The sequence below is a fragment of the Capricornis sumatraensis genome, chromosome 5 (genome assembly GCF_032405125.1).
Source record: "Capricornis sumatraensis isolate serow.1 chromosome 5, serow.2, whole genome shotgun sequence".
Lineage (NCBI taxonomy): Eukaryota > Metazoa > Chordata > Mammalia > Artiodactyla > Bovidae > Capricornis > Capricornis sumatraensis.
The window spans coordinates 52,116,393-52,140,193 of record NC_091073.1 but is presented as its reverse complement, the minus strand read 5'-3'; the positions used below and the strand labels follow the sequence as shown (position 1 = coordinate 52,140,193).

At 42.9% G+C, this 23,801-nt stretch overlaps 1 pseudogene; it reads left to right on the top strand.

Annotated features, from left to right (window-relative positions):
• Positions 1-13,639: 13,639 nt before the first annotated feature.
• Positions 13,640-14,066, top strand: LOC138080380 (baculoviral IAP repeat-containing protein 5 pseudogene; annotated as a pseudogene).
• Positions 14,067-23,801: the final 9,735 nt, after the last annotated feature.

Below are 23,801 nucleotides of genomic sequence, written 5' to 3'. Positions count from 1 at the left end.
TGGGATGACAGCAGCCTCAGCCGGGCAAAATTCCAGGGTTTGGGATTTGTGGGAAAGGGGTGGTGGTGAAGGGTTACTGGAAGAAGCTGACTTTCACAGAGGCCCCGGTGGCCCCTGAGCACACATGGAAATGACCCAGTGCTGCCACCTTGTGGCCCTTTCTGGTAACAACGTCAAAACCCATGCCTCTGGAAACGTCAAACTCACAAATTCTGTGGGGCTGAAATTGACTCTAGCACTCAATGACTGGCCGGAGGTGGGTCATCAAATAGAAATTTGAAGCAGGGCAGGCTTTCCAGAAGCCATTCTCAAAGGGTAAATTTCACAAACCTCGCACATGGGGAGAAAAAAAGAACTCCATCAGATAACATACTCCTCTTCTTGGCTCATCCCTAGAAAACTGCAAATCAAAGACGTATCACCTCAAAGACCACACACTGGCCATCATCAAAATGGCTGCAAACAATGAATGCAAGACAGGACCGGGAAGACCTGGAAGAGAGGGGAGCCACCTGTGCCTCTGCAGTGAGTAGGTGACAGCCACCGTGGAGAACAGCATAGAGGGTCCTTCCAATCCTGACTGCAAAGAGAGCTTCTGATCCAGCAATCCCCCGAGTCTTTTGATATATAAGGAGGTTTATTGACGGAGAGATGTCTACTTGAGAAGGCACAGGGACTGCAAAGTTCACTGCAGCCCTACTCACAACAGCCATGACATGGAAAAAACCATAATGTCCATCGACAGAGAAGGGACCAGGAACATGGAGGACGCGAATACGAGGGAAGGCTACTCAGCCATTAAAAAGAATGAAAATATGCCATTTGCAGCCACGTGGATGGACCCAGAGACTGACTTACTGAGGGAACAGAAACAGACAGAAAAAACAAGATATCTGATGATAGGCCTTATATGTGGCATCCAAAAAGAAATCATACAAATGAACATATTTACAAAACTGAGCCAGACTCATATACATACACAATTTTGCCTGGCTGAGGCTGCTGTCATCCCACTCTGTGGCAAATCTTTAGGAAGGAGGCCGGAGGTGGCAACCCCACCCCAGGAGAGATGGAGACTCAGTGACTTTTCAGAGTTATGTGGCTCTTCCAGCCACAGGGACCACTGTGCTTTGGTGGCACTAGACTTGTACACATACACAAATGTGAGTTCATTCACTTATGGTTGCCGCAGGGGAATAACGGGGCATGGAGGAGGCAGGATCCTTAGGGAGTTGGCATGGACTGTACATATCAGTTCAGTTGCTCAGTCGTGTCCTGCTCTTTGCAAACCTGTGGACTGCAGCACGCCAGGCCTCCCTGTACATCACCAACTCCTGGAGTTTACTCAAACTCATGTCCATTGAGTCTGTGATGTCATCCAACCATCTCATCCCCTGTCATCCCCTTCTCCTCCCCACCTTCAATCTTCCCCAGCATCAGGGTCTTTTCCAATGAGTCAGCTCTTCACATCAGGTGGCCAAAGTATTGGAATTTCAGCTTCAACATCAGTCCTTCCAATGAATATTCAGGACTGATTTCCTTTAGGATGGACTGGTTGGATCTCCTTGCAGTCCAAGGGACTCTCAAGAGTCTTCTCCAACACCACAGTTCAAAAGCATCAAGTCTTCGGCACTCAGCTTTCTTTATAGTCCAACTCTCACATCCATACATGACTACTGGAAAAACCACAGCCTTGACTAGACGGACCCTTGTTGGCAAAGTAATGTCTCTGCTTTTTAATATGCTGTCTAGGTTGGTCATAACTTTCCTCCCAAGGAGTAAGCGTCTTTTAATTTCATGACTGCGATCACCATCTGCAGTGATTTTGGAGCCCAGAAAAATAAAGTCAGCCATTGTCTCCACTGTTTCCCCATCTATTTCCCATGAAGCGATGGGACCGGATGCCATGATCTTAGTTTTCTGCATGTTGAGCTTTAAGCCAACTTTTTCACTCTCCTCTTTCACTTTCATCAAGAGGCTCTTTAGTTCTTCTTCACTCTCTGCCATAGGGTGGTGTCATCTGCATATCTGAGGTTATTGATATTTCTCCTGGCAATCTTGATTCCAGCTTGTGCTTCATCCAGCCCAGAGTTTCTCATGATGTACTCTGCATAGAAGTTAAATAAGCAGAGTGACAATATACAGCCTTGACGTACTCCTTTCCTGATTTGGAACCAGGAAATTAGGTTGTTGTTCCAAAGGCTGTTGTTCCATGTCCAGTTCTAACAGCTGCTTCCTGACCTGTAACAGATTTCTCAAGAGGCAGGTCAGGTGGTCTGGTATTCCCATCTCTTTCAGAATTTTCCACAGTTTGTTGTGATCCACACAGTCAAAGGCTTTGGCATAGTCCATAAAGCAGAAGTAGATATTTTTCTGGAACTCTCTTACTTTTTCTGTGATACAACAGATGTTGGCAATTTGATCTCCAATTCCTATGCCTTTTCTAAATCCAGCTTAAACATCTGGAATTTCACAGTTCACATACTGTTGAAGACTGGCTTGGAGAATTTTGAGCACTACTTTACTAGCATGTGAGATGAGTGCAATTGTGCGGTAGTTTGAGCATTCTTTTGCATTGCCGTTCTTTAGGATTGGAATGAAAACTGACATTTCCCAGTCCTGTGGCCACTGCTGAGTTTTCCAAATTTGCTGGCATATTGAGTGCAGCACTTTCACAGCATCATCTTTTAGGATTTGAAATAGCTCAACTGGAATTCCATCACCTTCACTAGCTTTGTTCGTAGTGGTGTTTCCTAAGGCCCACTTGACTTCACATTCCAGGATGTCTGGCTCTAGGTTGGTGATCACATCATCATGATTATCTGGGTCATGAAGATCATTTTTGTACAGTTCTTCTGTGTATTCTTGCCACCTGTTCTTAATAGCTTCTGCTGTTAGATACATACCATTTCTGTCCTTTATTGTGCCCATCTTTGCATGAAATGTTCCCTTAGTATCTCTAATTTTCTTGAAGAGATCTCTAAACTTTCCCATTCTGTTTTCCTCTATTTCTTTGCATTGATCACTGAGGAAGGCTTTCTTATCTCTCCTTCCTATTCTTTGGAACTTTGCATTCAGGTGGGTATGTCTTTCCTTTTTTCCTTTGCCTTTAGCTTCTCTTCTTTTCACAACTATTTTAAGGCCTCCTCAGACAACCATTTGCCTTTTTGCATTTCTCTTCCTTGGGGATGGTCTTGATCCCTGCCTCCTGTACAATGTCACAAACCTCCATCCATAGTTCATCAGACACTCTATCAGATCTAATCCCTTGAATCTATTTCTCACTTCCACTGTATAGTCATAAGGGATTTGATTTAGGTCATACCTGAATGGTCTAGTGGTTTCCCCTACTTTCTTCAGTTTAAGTCTCAATTTGGCAATAAGGAGTTCATGATCTGAGCCACAGTCAGCTCCCGGTCTTCTTTTTGCTGACTGTATAGAGCTTCTCCATCTTTGGTTGCAAAGAATATAATCAATCTGATTTCAGTGTTGACCATCTGGTGATGTCCATGTATAGAGTCTTCTCTTGTGTTGTTGGAAGAGGGTGTTTGGTATGACCAGTGTGTTCTCTTGGCAAAACTCTATTAGCCTTTGCCCTGCTTCATTCTCTACTCCAAAGGCCAAATTTGCCTGTTGCTCCAGGTGTTTCCTGACCTCCTACTTTTGCATGCCAGTCCCCTATAATGAAAAGGACATCTTTTGGGGGTGTTAGTTCTAGAAGGTCTTGTAGGACTGTACACATGGCTCTATTCAAAACAAATGACCAACTCGGTCTACTGTGGAGCACACTGAACTCTGTGTGACGTCATATGGCAGCATGAGGGGGAGGGCCGTTTGGGGGAGAAGGGATCCACATAGATGAAAGGCTGAGGCCCTCTCGATCCACATAGAAGGACCACCACAACATCATTTGGCTATTTTCCAAAACAAAATAAAAATTGGAAACAACACTCAACAACTCATTATCACCTTCGAGCCCAAAGGATGGGCCATATTAACAGGTGGGCAAACCAGGAACCCTGCAGAGGGCCTGGGAAGAGGGAACGCTCTTCGGCATCCCCTGGGAATGTCAATTGGTTAACATCCACTGTAAAGAACAGCAGAGCGGTGCTTGAAAAGACTCAAGTCTCTGACAGCCTGAGATCTGGCCCCCCTATCTTTGGGCCTGTCGCCAGATGAAGCTGTGCTTGAAAAAGACACATGTACCCCAACCTTCATGGCTGCACTGGTTCCAAGAGACAAAACACGGAAGCAACCGAGAGGGAAATCGACACATGCGTGGACAACACCATGTGGTACATATTTACAAGTGAAAGGCACAAAGCCACCCAAAAAGAAGGAAAGAATGCCATTTGCAGTGACAAAGGAGGGCCTAGCAAGGGTCATAGGAAGCCAAGCCACGTTTATATTGTAACCAGCTTTGTACGTGTGTGAGTCATGATTAAAATTTCCTTGAGAACTTTTTATAGCCCTCAGTTTCCATATTGATAGACAGATGTAGAAAGAGCAACCCAAAAAAGGAAACTGGGAGGCTAGAATGTGTGTTTTTAGAGCAACATCCCCTGAAAATGCCGGCAAATACGAAGTCCACCCCCGCCAGGGCTGTGCTTCAAAGGGTGGACACTGATACATGGAAAGTAACCAACTTGGGAGGAAAAAGAAAACCCACTCTAAGTCCCTGCTGTGGTTCCAGCTAGCTGTAACTAAGATCTGTGCACCTAATGCTTCTCCATGTCACATTAGTGTAATGACACAGAATCAATCAGCAGTCAGTGGTCAAGGGATTAGCAGGTTAGGGGGCAGCTACAAGGGACTACTTGCCAACAAAGGTCTGTACAGGCAAAGCTATGGTTTTTCCAGTAGTCACATATTGATGGGAGAGTTGGACCATAAAGAGGGCTGAGTGCTGAAGAATTCTAAATTGTGTGCTGGAGAAGACTCTTGAGAGTCCCTTGGTTTGCAAGGAGATCAAACCAGTCAATCCTAAAGGAAATCAACCCTGAATATTCACTCAAGGACTGATGCTGAAACTAAAGCTCCAATACTTTGGCCACCTGATACAAAGAGCTCACTCATTGGAAAAGTCCCTGATTCTGGGAAAGATTGAAGGCAGGACGAGGAGGAGATGACAGAGGATGAAATGGTTGTATGGCATCACCGACTCAATGGACATGAGTTTGAGCAAACTCTGGGAGATAGGAAGCCTGACATGCTGCAGTACATGGGGTTACAATTAGTCTCACACCACCGAGCAACTGAACAATAATAACAACAATCAAAATGACAAGTATATCACTTTTCTTCTGTTTGTTTGCTATACATCTAATAGTGTGCCATGGATAGAGGCAGGAGAGGGCCTGGAGCAAAGGGAATCCTCCTTTGCCTCTGCTAAGAATGCAGTTTCATAATAGGCCCTGCAGAGAACAGGAAGGAGGTTCCTTAAAAACCTAAAAACAAAGGTACTCTATGATCCAGCAATCTCACTGTTGGGCATGTATCTGGTGGAAACTGTAACTGGAAAAGACACATGTACCCCAACTTTATGCAGCACCATTTACCATAGCCAAGGGATGAAAGCAGTCGTAATATCCATACACAGATTAATGGTTAAAGAAGATGTGTTATATACATACAAGAGACAGCTAGTCATTAAAAAGAAATAATGTCATTTGCATCTACATAACTGGACCGATAAATTATCATACTAAGTGATGTAAGTGAAACTTAGAAAGTTAAGTACAGTATCCTGGTTGATTAATGATAGCCTATAACTTTTTTGCTAGATACTATCACAGGGAGATATGTATTCCCTTTTGTTAAAATGTGGTATAATTCATCTGGCAGGATGAGACCTTTAAGAGGCATATAATGTGCATATTGCTTTTCACGTAAATGTGAAATGGTTTTAGATTTAGAAGACATAGAATCATATCAGAACATAATTACTGAAAAAAAATGGTTATGAAAACAGACAAATGAAGGGCAAATTAATCATTTACTATTATAAGTCCTGGAGAAATCTTCATTTTCTTCCTCAGATACTGGGAAATTTAAAGTGTCTACTGGTATTAAGTTCAGTTCAGTTCAGTTGCTCAGTTGTGTCCGACTCTTTGCGACCCCATGAATCACAGCACACCAGGCCTCCCTGTCCATCACCAACTCCCGGAGTTCACTCAGACTCACGTCCATCAAGTCCATGATGCCATCCAGCCATCTCATCCTCTGTCGGCCCATTCTCCTCCTGCCCCCAATCCTTCCCAGCATCAGAGTCTTTTCCAATGAGTCAACTCTTCGCGTGAGGTGGCCAAAGTACTGGAGTTTCAGCTTTAGCATCATTCCTTCCAAAGAAATCCCAAGACTGATCTCCTTCAGAATGGACTGGTTGGATCTCCTTACAATCCAAGGGACTCTCAAGAGTCTTCTCCAACACCACAGTTCAAAAGCATCAATCCTTTGGCGCTCAGCTTTATTCACAGTCCAACTCTCACATCCATACATGACCACAGGAAAAACCATAGCCTTGACTAGATGGACCTTTGTTGGCAAAGTAATGTCTCTGCTTTTCAGTATGCTATCTAGGTTGGTCATAACTTTTCTTCCAAGGAGTGTCTTTTAATTTCATGGCTGCAGTCACCATCTGCAGTGATTTTGGAGCCCCAAAAAATAAAGTCTGACACTGTTTCCACTGTTTCCCCATCTATTTCCCATGAAGTGATGGGACCAGATGCCATGATGTTCGTTTTCTGAATGTTGAGCTTTAAGCCAACTTTTTCACTCTCCTCTTTCACTTTCATCAGGAGGATTTTAACTATAATTCCAATATTAGTGAATATCCATCAGACCAGAGGCAGTAAATGGAATAGTACCTATTATTCAGGAATTCTGTGAAAAAAGATTTATAATTCCTTGTATCAATGGTGTAATACTCAATTTTCCTGTTAAGAAAGCCAAATGGAAAAGACTGTAGGTTTGTTCAGGTTCTGAGGTCTATAAATAATTTTCTGACTCCTTTCTACCCTGTGATTCCTGCTTATTCTCACACTCTGTTCTCAGCCCTTCCAGCGGACACCAACTATTCCTATGTAGTGTACTCTTTAGTATTCCAGTAGAAAAAGAAAGCCACCAACTCTTCACCTTCATATGGGAAGATGGTCAATATACCTAGCTGGTTATACTTCAAGGCTATACTAAAAACCCTACTTATTTGTCTCAAATACATAAAGCTGATTTGGCTGATGTACAACTTTCCTAATGGCTCTGCTTTATTTCCATGCATAGATGATTTACTTCCAGAACTGAGCAGCGAGACTGCCAAAGAGATACTATCCATCTCTTACAACTTAGCTTCTAAGCAGCATAAGACTTTCAACGACAAACTACCATTCTGCTAACGAGCTGTGAAATAAATATTCAGTCACTTAATATTAAAGAAGGAATGTTGATTGATTCTGAAAGAATTAATGGAATCCCAGCTTTATCACTCCCCTAAGCAAACCATTAAGGATTTCTAGGTCTAACCAGACATTGCAGGAATTGGGTACCTAGTTTTTCCCACATTGCCCAACCTCTGTACACATGATTAAAGACTGACCAGCCAGACCCAACTGAATGGATGACAGAGGGAGAAAAGTTATAAATGGTTTAAAATCTGCATTAGCTCAGGCTTTAACATTCGACCGTCCTAACTATACGTCACCATTTTTTCTCTTGGAGCATGAAGACAGAGGAAACACCTGGGTATATTAACTCAGAGCCACGGTGACCAGAATCGACCCATAGGATATTATTGTCAGGAGTTAGATTTGATGACAAGAAGGTTCCCACCCGTATGAGGGTTATGTCAGCAACATCTCTCTTATGCAAAGCTATTGAAGAACTTACCATGGTCTCCATCAAAGGTCTCCTCTATTTATGTTCCTCACTCAGTTGACTGTCAAATTCTCATCCTGCTCAACACTGTTCTGTGAGTGAGTCGCTTGTCCTCTTAGGAAATACTGTTACTCTCATCACCCAATAACATTTTGGCTAATTTTTTTCAGTTGGGAGGAAAATTACTTTACAAAGTTGTGTTGGTTTCTGCCATACAACAGTGCAAATCAGCCATAATTGTACATGTATCACCTCCCTCTTTGGTCTCCCTCCTCGCCCCCCGCCCCCACCCCATCCCTCAAGGTCATCACATAGTGCCATACTTTGGCTTGATGTAATAGTCTTAATCCCACAGCTTAGCTTCCAGGGCATCAAGATGATAACAGCATGGCCGCATCGCGCTAACTGCTATTTTCTTACTCCTAGGGCTGATTCACAAGAATGTTAACTATCTTCTCACTTCTAGGACAGGTTTGCAAGAAGTTCCCACTGATAAAGCTGATTTAATTTGGTTTAAGATGGATCCTTTTCAAACAATGAAGAGGGACACTATCAAACTGGGTATGCAGCAGAAATAGTGGAAAGTTCTTATCTACCAGGCTCCAGATAAGTCCAACAAGTTCAACTGACTGCACTGAGTAGGGTTTGTCAATTAGCCAAAGATCAAGGAGCCAATATTTATACTGATAGCCTCTATGGCTTCAGAGTAGTGCAGGATTTTGGAATGCTATGGATATTTCTTAGCTCTTCTAATCAGCTTATAAAGAATAAACAGCTAGAGGTGGATGAAACTGTAGCCTATTATACAGAGTGAAGTAAGTCAGAAAGTGAAACACCAATATCCATAATATATTAACACCAACATAATAATATTGGGGCTCCCACCAATCCCAGGGTGGGATGATTTGAGAGAATAGCATTGAAACATGTATATTAACATATGTAAAATAGATGACCAGTGAAAGTTTGATGCATGAAGCAGGGCACTCAAAGCCGGTGCTCTTGGACAAGCGAGAGGGATGGAGTAGGGAGAGAGGTGGGAGGGGGTTCAGGATGGGAAGACACATGTGCACCCATGGTCGATTCATGTTGATGTATGGCAAAAACCATGATAATATTGTACAGCAATTATTCTCCAATTAAAATGAATTAATTAAAAAAAAAGAATAGACAGCTAGTCTCAAAACCATGAGACTCCATTCAATTGCCCAAACAGCTGGCCATCGTTAAGACATCTGGACATTCCAAATCTGATTCAATAGAAGCCAAAGGGATTCAACGGGCTGATGTGGAAACCAAACAAGCTGCCTTAAGTCTGTTCTCTCCTAATTTAGAGTATGTCCTCTGCTCAAACATAACTCTGATGAAACTGTTAAGAAATTTCTTTTGCAGGCTGAAGAACTAGCTTCAGAAAATGAAAAGCAGGCCTGTAAGAAAAAGGGTATATTTTGATCCCATCTCACAAATATGGTTCAGATCGGATAAGAGGTTTATAGTACCCATAAGTGTTCAATTGGGGTTCCCAGGTGGCTCAGTGGTGAAGAATCTGCCTGCAATGCAGGAGATGTGAGTTTGATGCCTGGGTTGGGAAGATCTGCTGGAGAAGGAAATGGCAATCCACTCTAGTATTTTTGCCTGGGAAGTCCCATGGACAGAGGAGCCTGACGGGCTACAGTCCATGGAGTCATAAAAAAAGTCGGACACGACTTAGTGACCAAACAACAGCACAGTGTTTAATTACCTTTACTCCAACAGGTTCATTTCCTGATCCACTGGGCATCTAAAAAAATGATATTATGGGGAAAACAGTATATCTGGAAACCTTCTCCCACAGTAGCTCATAAGATTTATGACCAGTGCTTTATCTATCCTAAATATAATCCTGGTAAGCCCTTTCCTGGCTCTCAAGGCCATTTCCTCCTCCCATAGGAACCCTTTCAAGTTTGGCAACTGGATTTTACCCAGGCACCTTCCTCTCAAGTCTACAAATACATCCTGGTAATGGAAGATATGTTTTTCACACTGGATGGAAGTGTTTCCTTGCAGGAGAGCAACAGCCTTAACAGTAGGCAAATTATTATTGAAAAGAACAGTTCCAGTTTGAATGATTCCTTTGAGCTTCATAGTGACCAGAAAACCTATTTTACTGGACAAGTCATTAAATCTACTTGTGAGATTTGGCTGATAATGCAGCATTTTCACTGTGCCTATCACCCTCAGGCCTCAGGATTAATTGAAAGATCCAACAGCACTATTTTTTTATTTTTTTACTTTGCAATACTGTATTGGTTTTGCCATACATTGACATGAATCCACCACAGGTGTACATGAGTTCCCAATCCTGAACCCCCCTCCCACCACCCTCCCCATATCATCTCTCTGGGTCATCCCAGTGCACCAGCCCCAAGCATCCTGTATTCTGTATTGAACATAGACTGGTGATTCTTTTCTTACATGATAGTATACATGTTTCAATGCCATTCTCCCAAATCATCCCACCCTCTCCCTCTCCCACAGAGTCCAAAAGTCTGTTCTATACATCTGTGTCTCTTTTGCTGTCTCGCATACAGGGTTATCATTTCCATCTTTCTAAATTCCGTATATATGTGTTAGTATACTGTATTGGTGTTTTTCTTTCTGGCTTACTTCACTCTGTATAATAGGCTCCAGTTTCATCCACCTCATTAGAACTGATTCAAATGTATTCTTTTTAATGGCTGAGTAATACTCCATTGTGTATACGTACCACAGCTTTCTTATCCATTTGTCTGCTGATGGACATCTAGGTTGCTTCCATGTCCTGGCTATTATAAACAGTGCTGCGATGAACATTGGGGTACATGTGTCTCTTTCAATTCTGGTTTCCTCGGTGTGTATGCCCAGCAGTGGGATTGCTGGGTCATAAGGCAGTTCTATTTCCAGTTTTTTAAGGAATCTCCACACTGTTCTCCATAGTGGCTATACTAGTTTGCATTCCCACCACAGTGTAAGAGGGTTCCCTTTTCTCCACACCCTCTCTAGCATTTATTGCTTGTAGACTTTTGGATAGCAGCCATTCTGACTGGTCCAACAGAACAATTAAAACACAATTGCCTAAACTTTCAGAGGCTTTTCCTCTTCCATGGCCAAAAGTCCTTCCCTTGGTACTCTTCAACCTTAGGTCTACCCGCTTTGGTCAGCACTGTCTCCTTTTGAAATAATTACTAGACAACCTATGCATCCAGATGAAGGTACTTATGAACCAGCACTTCTTAAATGTGATATTCTACATTACTGTCAAGGACGCATCAAAGCACTTAACTAAAATGATGAATTAGTAACTGCTTCCTTCCATAGTGAGCTCCAGTGAGAACTAGACTTTAAGGACCCTGGAGATTTTGTCCATTGGAAAACACATAAAATAAAGGACTTTTTACAACCATGTTGGAAAGGACCATATCAGGTATTGTTAGCAAATCCCTGTGCTGCAAAACTTCAAGGAGTAGGCTGTGGGATTCACATTTCTCACCTCAGTGAGGCCTCCCCTCCTGAATGGACTGCAATTCCTATTTCTGACAGCCGACTTTGCCTAAGAAAGGCCCTACGAAGTCAGAACAAGAAGATAACAGCAGTGGTAGACAGCTAACCTGAGAGTTGAGGCCAGGTCTGTAATACTTATCTCACTAGCCCCAATCATCTCTCTGTCAAAATGTCTGTCTCCATCAAAACTGAAAGTTATTGTTCTATTTCTGGCTATGATTTTGTGCCAATGCTTAAGATGGAATGAAAACTCTTTAGCAAAACTATCACAAAGCTACTGGAGACAGCTAACTGTTTGATTTGTCATCAAATTCCTCAGTCAATACAAGGTCAATTTAAATCCCTTGGAATTCCCGTCACTGACTTCTCAGTATTCCTAATGTTGGAGAAGACTCTTGAGAGTCCCTTAGACTGCAAGGAGATCAAACCAGTCAATCTGAAAGGAAATCAGTCCTGAATATTCATTGGAAGGACTGATGCTGAAGCTGAAGCTCCAATACTTTGGCCACCTGATGCAAAGAACTGACTCATTGGAAAAGACCCTGATGCTGGGAAAGATTGAAGGCAGGAAAAGAAGGGGACGACAGAGGATGAGATCATTGGATGGCATCATCAACTCAATGGACATGAGTTTGAGCAAGCTCCAGGAGTTGGTGACAGACAGGGAAGCCTGGCATGCTGCAGTCCAAGAAGTCACAAAGAGTCAGACACAACCGAGTGACTGAACTGAACTGAATGTTACCACTTACTCAGATCAATCTCCCTCTGGCCTAACCTTTCAGGTTCAAGTTTCCAGCACATTAATATGTCCATCCCTTTTCTGAATTATATTCAATTTTTAGAGACCAGACACAACTTACCCTAGGAACCTTTGCTCTGTCCCTTAGTTGGTTAATAGATGTATTAAATTACAAAAAAAAAAAAAAAAAAAAACCATAAGTCACTGATGCCAGCAACCCCCGCCATGTCGAAGATCATACAGACAGCTTTTGGAAAGCCTGCAAGACAGAGATCTGTGGTCTGATATTATGTTAACACATAATGTTTGTGCTATTGCTCACACTACTTTTTGCACTCTTGTCAGCAGCTCTAAAGAGGTTGACAGATGCCTGGGAAATTTTTTCCAAAGAGCAAAATAGTTACAAGATGTAAGAAACACTGCCCTTTTAAATGACCTATTTAGTTGACTCCCCACAGGACTAGGCAACTTTTTCCTCTCTGCTTTACAAACAGTTGTTAGTTTCATAATATGCGTTATCATCGTTTTCCTGGCTATCAAATTACTCATGACATGTATCACTGCTTGCTTTAAGTCTACTGTCAAAAGCACATGTACAATGATTGTACAAATTGGGATGAGTGAACGAATGCATAATCTATAAAACCTTTCCCCATCGATATATTTATACGCTTATTTACTGCATTTAATTAATTTACTATGATTATATATATACACAGACAAAACCCCGCTCTTGGTCAGTTGGTAAAGAATCTGCCTGCAATGCAGGAGACCTGGGTTCAGTTCCTGGGTTGGGAAGATCCCCTGCAGAAGGAAATGGCAACCCACTCCAGTATTCTTGTCTGGAGAACCCCATGGACAGAGCAGCCTGGTGGGCTACAGTCCACAGGGTCACAAGAGTTTGACACGACTTAGCAACTAAACTAGCACCATACACATGTATAATGCTTAGTGAATTAAACTGAATTTTAACATGAATTTAAAATGAATTCAAATGAATTGAAACTGCTGATCAAATCTATAATTCTATACAAGATACTGGACGTGCATAATGCACATATAAGATAAAATTGGCCTCTTGGACACCCTAGGATTGACTATAAGCCCTTGCCAAGCACTCTACTAGCATAACCCTCTAAAAGGAAAGAAAGAAAGAATTCATTTTCAAGGTCCAGCACTGAGGGGCATGATCCAGGGCAGGTAAGGAACCATCCGGGCAACAAGGGACCTAATAGTTGATCACCTAATGCTTTCAATGTAAAGATTTACGATCAAAAGGAGGAAGATGAGGAGGAAAAATCATAAATCTTTTTCTATGGTAGGACAATCAAATGAAGACGAAAAGAAAAAAATAATGACATGGGCCCTTTGTGGTAGGCCTTTCCCAATGTGCAGTGTACATCTGCATTATATATTAACCAGACCTCCTCAAAACAGGAGGATGCCTCAACATGCCTCGCAGAGGCCATCAACCACTGGATTTGAATCGAGGCATCACTTGCGGGCGGTGGGATGGGCACCCGGTGGTTGCCCCCGGCCTGGGAGCTCTACCTCAAGGACCACCGCATCTCCACGTTTAAGAACTGGCCCTTCTTAGAGGGCTGCGCCTGCATCTCGGAGCAGGTGGCCGCGGCAGGCTTCATCCACTGTCCCGCTGAGAGCAAGCCTGACTTGGCTCAGTGTTTCTTCTGCTTCAAGGAGTTGGAAGGCTGGGAGCCAGATGACGACCCTATAGAAGAACATAAAAAGCATTCATCTGGTTGTGCTTTCCTTTCTGTCAAGAAGCAGTTTGAAGAATTAAGCCTCGGTGAATTTTGGAAACTGGATAAAGAGAATCAAGAACAAAATCGCAAAGGAAACCAACAATAAACAGAAAGAATATGAAGAAACTGCAAAGAAAGTCCGCTGTGAAACTGAGCAGCTGGCTGCCTTGGAGTGACACCTCCCTGTCACTGCCGCACAGCGACACAGACACATCGTTTCCAGAGCACACCCCTCAGCGTTACCAGTTTTTCTTTGGGGCTTCTTAACTGTGCCTTAGGAAAGGAGAACATCAACATTTTGAAATTCGAATATATAAATTGTATTTTTCCCTTTTTTTTCTTGAAGTTGGCGCCAGGGGCTACTTCTGTTATATAGCAGGAGCTAAGTATAGTAACTGACTCTGTCTTTTATCTTTGGTAGTTTTCACTTCATTGCTTTCTGGACTCAGCAGGGTGAGGGGAGATGTCTGTTCACATGCGTAGAGTCCTTTTACAGCAACGTGTTTGGGCTTCACGAAGCTGGTAAATGGCTATCCAGCTGAGATGTGGTGGGTGAATACAATCAGGTCCGTTATGACTGGACAAACAGGATTAAGAATGCCACTTTAAGAAAACAGGATTAAGAATGCCATGTTAAGTTTCATTTGCATAATAATCTGCATTTATGGTGTGCACTTATCATGTTCCGGATGTTCTATATTAGCTCACATTGACCTCTGCAGGTCCGGTGACCATCTCTTTTACCCCATCAGGTCTGTGGTGTCACAGCAGCTCCCTTCTTCCTAGACAGATTGTGTGACCCATCCCTGTCACGCCTCTGAAACTGTCCTGTGGGTTAGGGGTTCCTTGCCATCCCATCTTGTGATTTTCAGGTTCACAGGAATCACCATGGGATTCGACCCCAGGCTCTCCCTCTGGACTTGATCTGTGTCAGAGTCCTTTCGTATGTGTGGCTAGGTGAGGGGGCATGCAGAAGGACTGATGTCTTGAGAGTAGAGCTGTCCTCATGGCAAGGCTGCAACATTTTTCTACAATAGAAAAGGAGAAGGTCTTTCATGCAGAAAAGGAATATGTCAGAGGCCTGATTCACTGCTTCTGGATAGCAGGGCAAACAGTCAGAGTGGATTCTTCCTGGGGAGTCCAGCTCGGGACCAGCTGTCATCCATTGGATGGGACACACAGGGGTGGGATGAAACATCTGAGGAACAAGTTCATGGTCTTAAGTATTTTTAATACTCTTCAGATACCTACTTCCCATTAATGATGTGAATTAGGCAACCGATAATTCTCCTGTCTTTTCAGTATGAATCTTCCAAAAGGAATAAATTAATTTTAAAAGTAGATTGCAAAACCTCTTTGGGGGAAACTTTAAAAAAAAAAAAAGCATGGCTTTTTTATGTTATTTTTAGTCTTGCAAGATCATAAATGCAATGATGTATGAGTTTCAGTCCCAGCACAGACTAAGCAAAGAATTGGAGCAGCTGTATAAAAGGTGTGTGGAATACCCACTCTGGCCCTGACCTCTGCCCTCTAACAGGATGCTTGCCTTGTGGGCTTGGTTGGGCCTGGCGCCTATTGAATTGGAGCTGCAGTTTCCTCACCAGTGATCCAGGGGTCTTAGAGACTATGCTGCCTCAGCTGGCTTCTTTTTTATTATTATTATTGTGGCAACAGGATTTTCATGTAAAGAGGAATTGGGACAAAGCCCTCAGCCCCTCCTAAGATTCTGCAGTGTTGTTTTCTTATCTTGTTTGAATTATTATTTTGCATAACAGGATCAACTACAATTAAAAGTGAGCACAGCAAAAGAGACACAGATGTAAAGAACAGACTGTTGGACTCTGTGAGAGAAGGCGAGGGTGGGATGATTTGAGAGAATAGCACTGATACATGTATATTATCATATGTGAAAGAGATCACCAGTCCAGGTTCGATGCATGAGACAGGGTGCTCAGGGCTGGTGCACTGGGATGACCCTGAGGGATGAGATGGGAAGGAGGTGGGAGGGAGGGTCAGGATGGGGAACACATGTACACCCGTGGCTGATTCATGTGAATGTATGGCAAAAACTACCACAATATTGTAAAGTAATTAGCCTCCAGTTAAAAATTTTTTTAAGTGAGCACAAAGCCTTTCTTAGTCACTGGGGACACCAGTGTGTACTTTAGGTGGATTTGCACACAAAGTAAGATACCAAGAAATACCTAGCAGAAACTGTCATGAAATTGCTGCACAGTTAGCCAGCCCTAGTGCGCAGGAGAGCACACACTGGCTGCTCCTCTGCGAGAACAATGCAGTGGCCTGAATCCCTTCTAAATGACTTGGCTCAAATCTGTGGGGACTTGGTGGGCTGTGCAGGCGATCAGTCAGCCCTGACTGGCTGTGTCTCCATTGCTTCACATCTGTGCCATGTTCGGCACAGCATCGCCTCTGTCACAGCGGTCCCCTCCTCTCTTCCCTGAGGCCAGCTCACGCTGAGGCCTGATCTTCAGATTAGACAGATTTGATTTCACACTCCTTCATGAAGTAAAGCTGCAGGGTGGATTGTTACTGTCTTATGGGAACCTCTGGGGGTCATCTTGGTAGTTGCTGAAGAATAAAAACTATTTCATTTCAAACAAACCAAAAAAAAAAAAAAAAACAGGAGGAGGAAATCAACCTTTGAGAAAAATTGGTCCCTTTCTTCAGATGCCAGCATTGTAATCCTAAAATTATCAATATTTCCTTTTCATCTCATATAGGGGTCACATTGACCAAAGGCTTATTCTGTATCAATACGTATATAACTGGCTTTAAAAAAAAAAAAAAAAAACTTTGATGAACTGTGTGCACAATTGTTAACCTATCAATATGACACACAAATTCTTTGTCTCAAAAATGTATAAAATTGCATCTCTAACTCCTGATTAATCAAACAGTTCTCAGAGCTTCTGAGAATGTTTCCTGGGTTATAACCCTCAGTTTGGCTCAAATAAAAATTCTCTTTTCTTTTTTCTTAGCTTGACTGTTATTTGATTTTTCATTGACACACTACACATTCATGTGTATAGATATGTCTATGATATATTATTAGATTTTTAAAATCTAAGTTCAGAAAAATGATCAAATAATACAAAGTGGCAAAGAAAACCATAACCCAGTCAATAATGAAAACATGCTCAATCTCAGTAAAACTGGGTGTCTCTTATTATAAAAACCGTAAGATACCATTTCACCCTCATAAAACTGACAAAGTTACTTCTGATAATATCAAGTGTTGGCAAAAATATGGAACAGCAGAACTCTTACTCATTAGCAATAATATAATGCAAAAGTTATAAAGAAACCTGCCTCTTGGGGCTTCTGAGTGATGGAAATACAGATGATGATTTGGAAATAATAAAATCTTTTTTTTGATAAGGATGTAATAATGCAGACCACACAGAGAGTATGAATTTTAGTAAAGTACTTGAAAGGGGCTTTTATGGCACCCATGTGGACTGTATGAAGCCATGTTGGGTTGACAATTAGAACAATCAGGAGCATCCATAGCCAACTAAACAAACAAAGAGATCAGGTTGATTATCAGCCAAAGTGGGTCTAGAATGAGCTCACTCAACGCCTTGGGGGACAGGATGGACGGCATGTTCACCCAACGGACAAACTCTCCATACAACAACAGTGCACATCCAACTGAATTGCTGGACAAAGGAAAAGATTCAAAAGCACTGGGCACAAACAACAAAGAATGTTATAAGCATCAGTGTTCAGTAGCTGAGTTCAGAATAGTAACAATGTGATTATCAGCAGTTCACATAAAACAAAAGTGGGAGACTTTTTGTTCATTATAAGATCAACTTGAATCAATGGTATGATGTGGCAACACTAGTCCCCCCGCGCCCCACCAAAAAAAACATGTATTGCAGACTAAACTCTATTATTAGAAGTGTTCAGAACAGGGTGAGCTGATTAATCATTATCTGAAGTGCCAAGTTCAGATTTTTTTCCTACATTTAAAGAACAGTGAAAATAGTAACCCTGTTGATGATGTAGCAGGTATTTACTATGTTCCAGGGTCCACCTAGACTCAGGGTCTCTCACAAGGCTGCAGCCAACATGTTGACCAGGAGCACAGTCTTCTCAAGGCCCCAGTAGGAGAAAGGCTGTACTCACACGGCTGTCCTAAGTCTCAAAGTAAAGTGAAGTGAAGTCACTCAGTCATGTCCGACTCTTTGTGACCCCATGGACTGTAGCCTACCAGGCTCCTCCGTCCATGGGATTCTCCAGGCAAGAATACTGGAGTGGATTGCCATTTCCTTCTCCAGGGGATCTTCCCAACCCAGGGATCGAATCTGGGTCTCCCACATTGCAGGCAGATGCTTTAACCTCTGAGCTACCAGGGAAGCAAAGACTCACTTAAAAGCTAGCTCACGTGGCTGTTGGCAGGCCTCAGGTTCTTACTGGTTCTAGGATTGAAACGTCCATTTCTTGCCACCTGGGCCTCCCCACAGGGCCACCCACAACACGGCAGCTTGAGTCACCCAGTCAGAGCACGCTGGGAAAAAACGAGTGAGCAGTTGCGAACAAGGCAGAAGTCAGTCCTTTCACGCCCTCGTCTGGGAAATGACATCCTGTCACTTTTGCCATATTCTCTTTGAAGCAAGTCTCTAGGTCCAACCTTACACTCAAGAGAAAGGGATTACAGAGGGCAAGAATACCAGGAGGCAAGAATCACTGGGAACCACTTAGAGACTACCAGGTACACCACCATTCGCGCCCCTGGAGTCAGCCACGCCTGAAGCCAGATCATTCCTCATCTTTTCAGTTATGAGAGCAAATATAACCTTCCTTTGCCAAAGTACATTTGAGTTGGGTTTCTGTCATGTCATGTGTGACCCATGGAGTCCTTCACTAATACATTAACAGACACTCTGAAAGCAAACACCATCATCAATAAAACCAGAGTGGCAATGGTGAGGTCAACAGAACAAGCTTTTTCTGGAGCAGACAAATAAGCCAACCAGAATTCTTAAATGTCCTGTATGATCCTGGATGATATTTTTGGATTTTTTTCTGCCTGGATTTATTCTAGCATTTCTAAGATTCTGCTCAGCTAATTTAGTAAACCGGTGTCAGTGTGAGAGCATGCCAAACTCGGAATTTTACTGCCAAAAATGACAGTGAATAGAATTAGACCATGAGGAGTGCAATTAGTTTGACATGCTATTAACACCCCAATGTGAACACAGAAGGAAAAGCTTGAAAAAAAGTAGAAAGTTAAAATAAAGTTTAGTTCAGTTAATGGCAATGATAAAATAAAATTACTACCTCAAATTGTTTTGTTCGCCATACCAACTGAATGAAAATAATAACATACAAATGATGTGAAATTTAATAAAGACTTGTGTAATTTTAGCAGGAAGACAATCTATCGTGTTTCTCTGGGTAATCAACCATACTGAGACTTGAGAACGTTCCTCTACACCCATCCTTAAAAATGGATCCTATTTAGCACCCAATCATGGGAGATGATGTCACTCGTCTCCCAGACAGTAACCAGGAGAAAAAAAGAAAAGCCAGATAAATTGGTTTCCTTTAGAAAATATATCACCTGTGTAGTATTGCCTAAAATACATTATTTTTTTAAGAAAAACGTCAGTAATGATGTTTTCAATAGAACATTTTCACAGGCACAGCGGTGTTCCACCTCCCTCCAAGTCAGATGTCAAACCCAAATGGGCTTCAGAATCATCAGGGGGCTTGTTGAAACCTGGATGGCTGGGCCCTGACTCTAGAGTTTCTGATTGTGTTGGTCTGGATAAGGGCCTAGAATCTGCTTTTTTTTTTTTGGCCTACACCACATGGTTTGTGGATTTTAGTTCCCCAACCAGGGAACAAATCCAGGCCTTCAGCAGTGAGAGCACTGGCGTCCTAACTACTGGACTTCCCAGGAATTCCCTAGAATCTGCATTTCTAACAAGCTCTTGGGTGCTGTGGCGGCTGCTGCTTGGGAACCACACCCTGAGAACCACGCTCCAATGGCGAAGGAACTCAGTCCTCTTGCAGGGACTCTCAAGCTCCTTGCTGGTTCTTGCAGCCTCTAGAACTCTGCCCTCTCTCTCGGGCATTGCTATTTTTCCACCCAGCTCCTCTCTTCACAACTGCCATTTCTCCTGGCCTTCAAGACAGACAACCCATGCCACTACCAGCTTCCTCCAAGAATTTCAGATTTCCCAGTTTCACTTCAAAAAGTGTGGGCTGTGAGTGGGTATCACCTCACCCCTTGCTTACAGAGTAATAAAACTGGAAGCTGAATACTGATAGAGCTCAAAATATTAGGCACGGAGTAGGATTCTAATCGATTTATTATACAGCCTAAGAGGACATTATTACCAAAAAGATACTGCATTAATTCAATTAAGTTCCCAGGTTTTTGTTTTTTTTTTTTTTAGTGTACTAAACAATTGTTTGGGAAAAGTGAATAAATTCAAACAAATGAGATTTCAGTGCCACTCAGGGACAATGATTTCTTAAATTAGATCTTTTTCTTCTTTGTTCAAACAATTTGTGTTTAGACAGAGTCTAGGCATGTATTCAGACTTCAAGGGGAAAATATATTCAAAACAGATGAAAGAATTTAGGAGTTGCACAACAAAGAAATGCCATCCAATTTTATATATGTCAGTCTAAGAAAATTTGAAGCTGTCATCGACTATAACTGAAAGAACAGAAAAAAACATTTAAAGAAATTCTACGTTTCTTGGCATTTATTCACCAAACTGCTAAGCAAATTGTTTTCCAGAACCGCTCAGAACAGAAGATGCCAGAGAGCGGTTTCAAAGAGTTTCTAATGAAAATGAGCTGTATTTATTCTGACCTCCATGTGAAATGGAGTTGGTCTGTTGGTTTTTTTGTTTTGTCTTCACTTTTCTCACATTTAAGACTTCTCCTTTCTGATGAAGAGTTAAATGGGACGACTGAAAGCCGCTCTGATAGAAACTGCTGTATTTTCTGCTCTGTATAAAGTGCTTCACACATGGTTAAGCATTCCAACTGAATGGTATATAACTTCGGTCTCATCAGTAAACACTCATCTATTCATTCATTCAGACACGTACTAGGTACCTGCTAGGTATGGGAGACACAAACCTAAATGATATATGGTCCCTGCCTTGAGCCCACAGTCTAAAGGTCTAGGCGGAAGATCTAGACTCGGGAGGCAGAGCACGCGGGTATCCGCCACTGTTTACGGGAGTCCCTGGTGGCTCAGTTGGTCAAGAATCTGCCTGCAGTGCAGGAGACCCAGGTTCAATCCAAGTGTTGGGAAGATCCTCTGGAGAAGGGATGGCTGCCCACTCCAGTATTTTTGCCTCGAGAATTCCATGGACAGAGGAACCTGGCAGACTACAGTCCACGGGGTCACAGAGAGTCAGACACGACTCAGCGACTAACACTTTCCATTTCATTTCATGCCATCACTCCAGGCTGTGTAGGCCAAGAAGCTGGAAAAGGCTGGAACCTGAAGGAAGGCCAACATTTAGGAAGACAGAGACAACAGGGCGGTGAGAGAGGAAATCAGAGTATGGTGAGGGGCAGGGGTTATGTCATGGAAGCCAAAGGAGCTGTCTAGGAGGGGAAATGCAAAACTGTGACAGTGCGCAAATGCTGTGCGAGGCCCAGTGAGAGAGACCTGAAAGCGTGTTGGGATTCCAGGTTTGCTGATGGCCTTGGTGGAGGTGGTATCAGGAGAGAGATGGGCGAAGCTCACTGCTGCGACTGAGGAGCAGATGTAAACGAGGTAAAGGCGACGGGCAGGGAGAAATCCGTCCCATATAGAGGAGAGGGCATGCCTTTCTGGTGTGAGAAAGTATTCCTCTTTAATAGGGAGAGCAGGGGAGAATTTACCGTGAATCAAACAAGTGCATCTCAAGCTTCAGGTCCCTCACCAGTATGGATCCGCCACCCCCACCAGGCCCTGGGAGGGACCCCCTAAGGTAGGCAGACCTGAGAGATACTACAGGTTTGGTTCCAGACCACCTCAATAAAATGAGTATCAAATAAAGCAAGTCACATGAATTTTTTTGATTTCCCAGTGCACATATGGGAGAAGGCAATGGCACCCCACTCCAGCACTCTTGCCTGGAAAATCCCATGGGCGGAGGAGCCTGGTGGGCCGCAGTCCATGGGGTTGCTAGGAGTCGGACACGACTGAGCAACTTCACTTTCACTTTTCAGTCTCATGCATTGGAGAAGGAAATGGCAACCCACTCCAGTGCTCTTGCCTAGAGGATCCCAGGGACGGGGGAGCCTCATGGGCTGCAGTCTATGGGGTCGCACAGAGTCGGACACGACTGAAGCAACTTAGCAGCAGCAGCAGCAGTACATATATGTAAGTTGTTTACACTATAAGGTAGTCTATTAAACGTACAATAGCATTAAGTCTAAAGAAACAACACACATATCTTAATAAAAAATACTTTATTGAAAAATGCTAACCATTATCTGAGCCTTTAGTGAGTGGTAATCTTCTTGCTGGTAATCTTGTGGCTGGTCTTGCCTCAATGTTGATGGCTCTGCACTCCTGACCCAATTACCTCCCAAAAGCCCCACCTCCAAATACCAAGACCATGATGATTAGATTTCAACATCTGAATCTGCAAGAAGGGCACACAAACATTAAATCCATAGCACCATCCTTCTGTTGTCTATCACAAAATGATACTAGAAAATCTTTCATATGTGAAGATGTGCTCGAAGAGTGTGTGCATGCTAAGTCACTTCAGTCGTGTCCGACTCTGTGCGACCCTGTAGACTATAGCCCACCAGGCTCCTCTGTCCGTGGATTCTCCAAGCAAGAATACTGGAGTGGATTGCCAGAATATGCAGTCACAGATAAAGAAAAGAAGTATTATAGAGATACACTGGGCAGTTAATAATTACTATTTTGCTTAATTTTTGTGACATTTCTGGTATTTGTTAGCTTATTTTTTAATTTTCTATGACTTCTTTCACATTCTAAATATACACCTTCATATCTAATTATTATGCCTACTTTTGCATTCTTTTCTTTAAAGTGCTTTCATGGGCGCACACACACACACAATTATATAAGCTTCAGACCTCACAAAACCTGGGTCTGCCCCATGGTGTTTGCCTTCAGGGGGGAGGCCTTGAGTGAAGGAAATGAAGCCTGAGTACCCAGCTGCAGCTCCTCTCTGAAATACCCAGAAAACAGTATTTGATGCTAATTTCCTGAGTTGTTTTGCAGAAGTGAAAATGCCCCACCAAATGAAAGATGTTAACTGCTTGACCTGAGACACAGCCCCAGGCCTCCGGGAGCCTAAGGACCGACCCCTGTGATACCATCCTGTTGACTCACCATCACCCAACCAAAGAATTGTGCACGAGCTGATCACATATCCTGTGACCGCCCCATCTGACTTGTAAAAATACTTTGCCAAAACCCTTCGGGGAGTTCAGGACTTCCTAGGGCATAAGCCAACCGTTGCTTTCCATGACCCTACAATAAACCTTTCTCTGTTCCAAACTCTGACATTTCAGTTTGCATGGCCTCACTGTGCACTGGATACACACAATTGTGCTAACCAAGCCGGCCGGGGTCAGTAGATCCTGTAAGAAGTGAACAGCTGTTGCCTGTACAGCAGGTGAGTAGTATTTTGAATATTTTCCCTGGAAGCCAAAGGACCTAGGGTTAGAGAGAAAGAGAAACCTGGCGTGGTGGAGGCACTGCTCCCGTGGACTTAGGGATTTAGCTACATTCTCATCAGTTCTCTTTGCTGCAAGAGTGTAAGCTCCTTTAGGTCAGCAACCTTGGCCATCAGTGTCACATCTGCATAAAAACAGAAAATTATAAACTTAGGGGCCTTGATTCAACTTGATTAAGATTATAGTTGAAATCAGAGGCTACATAT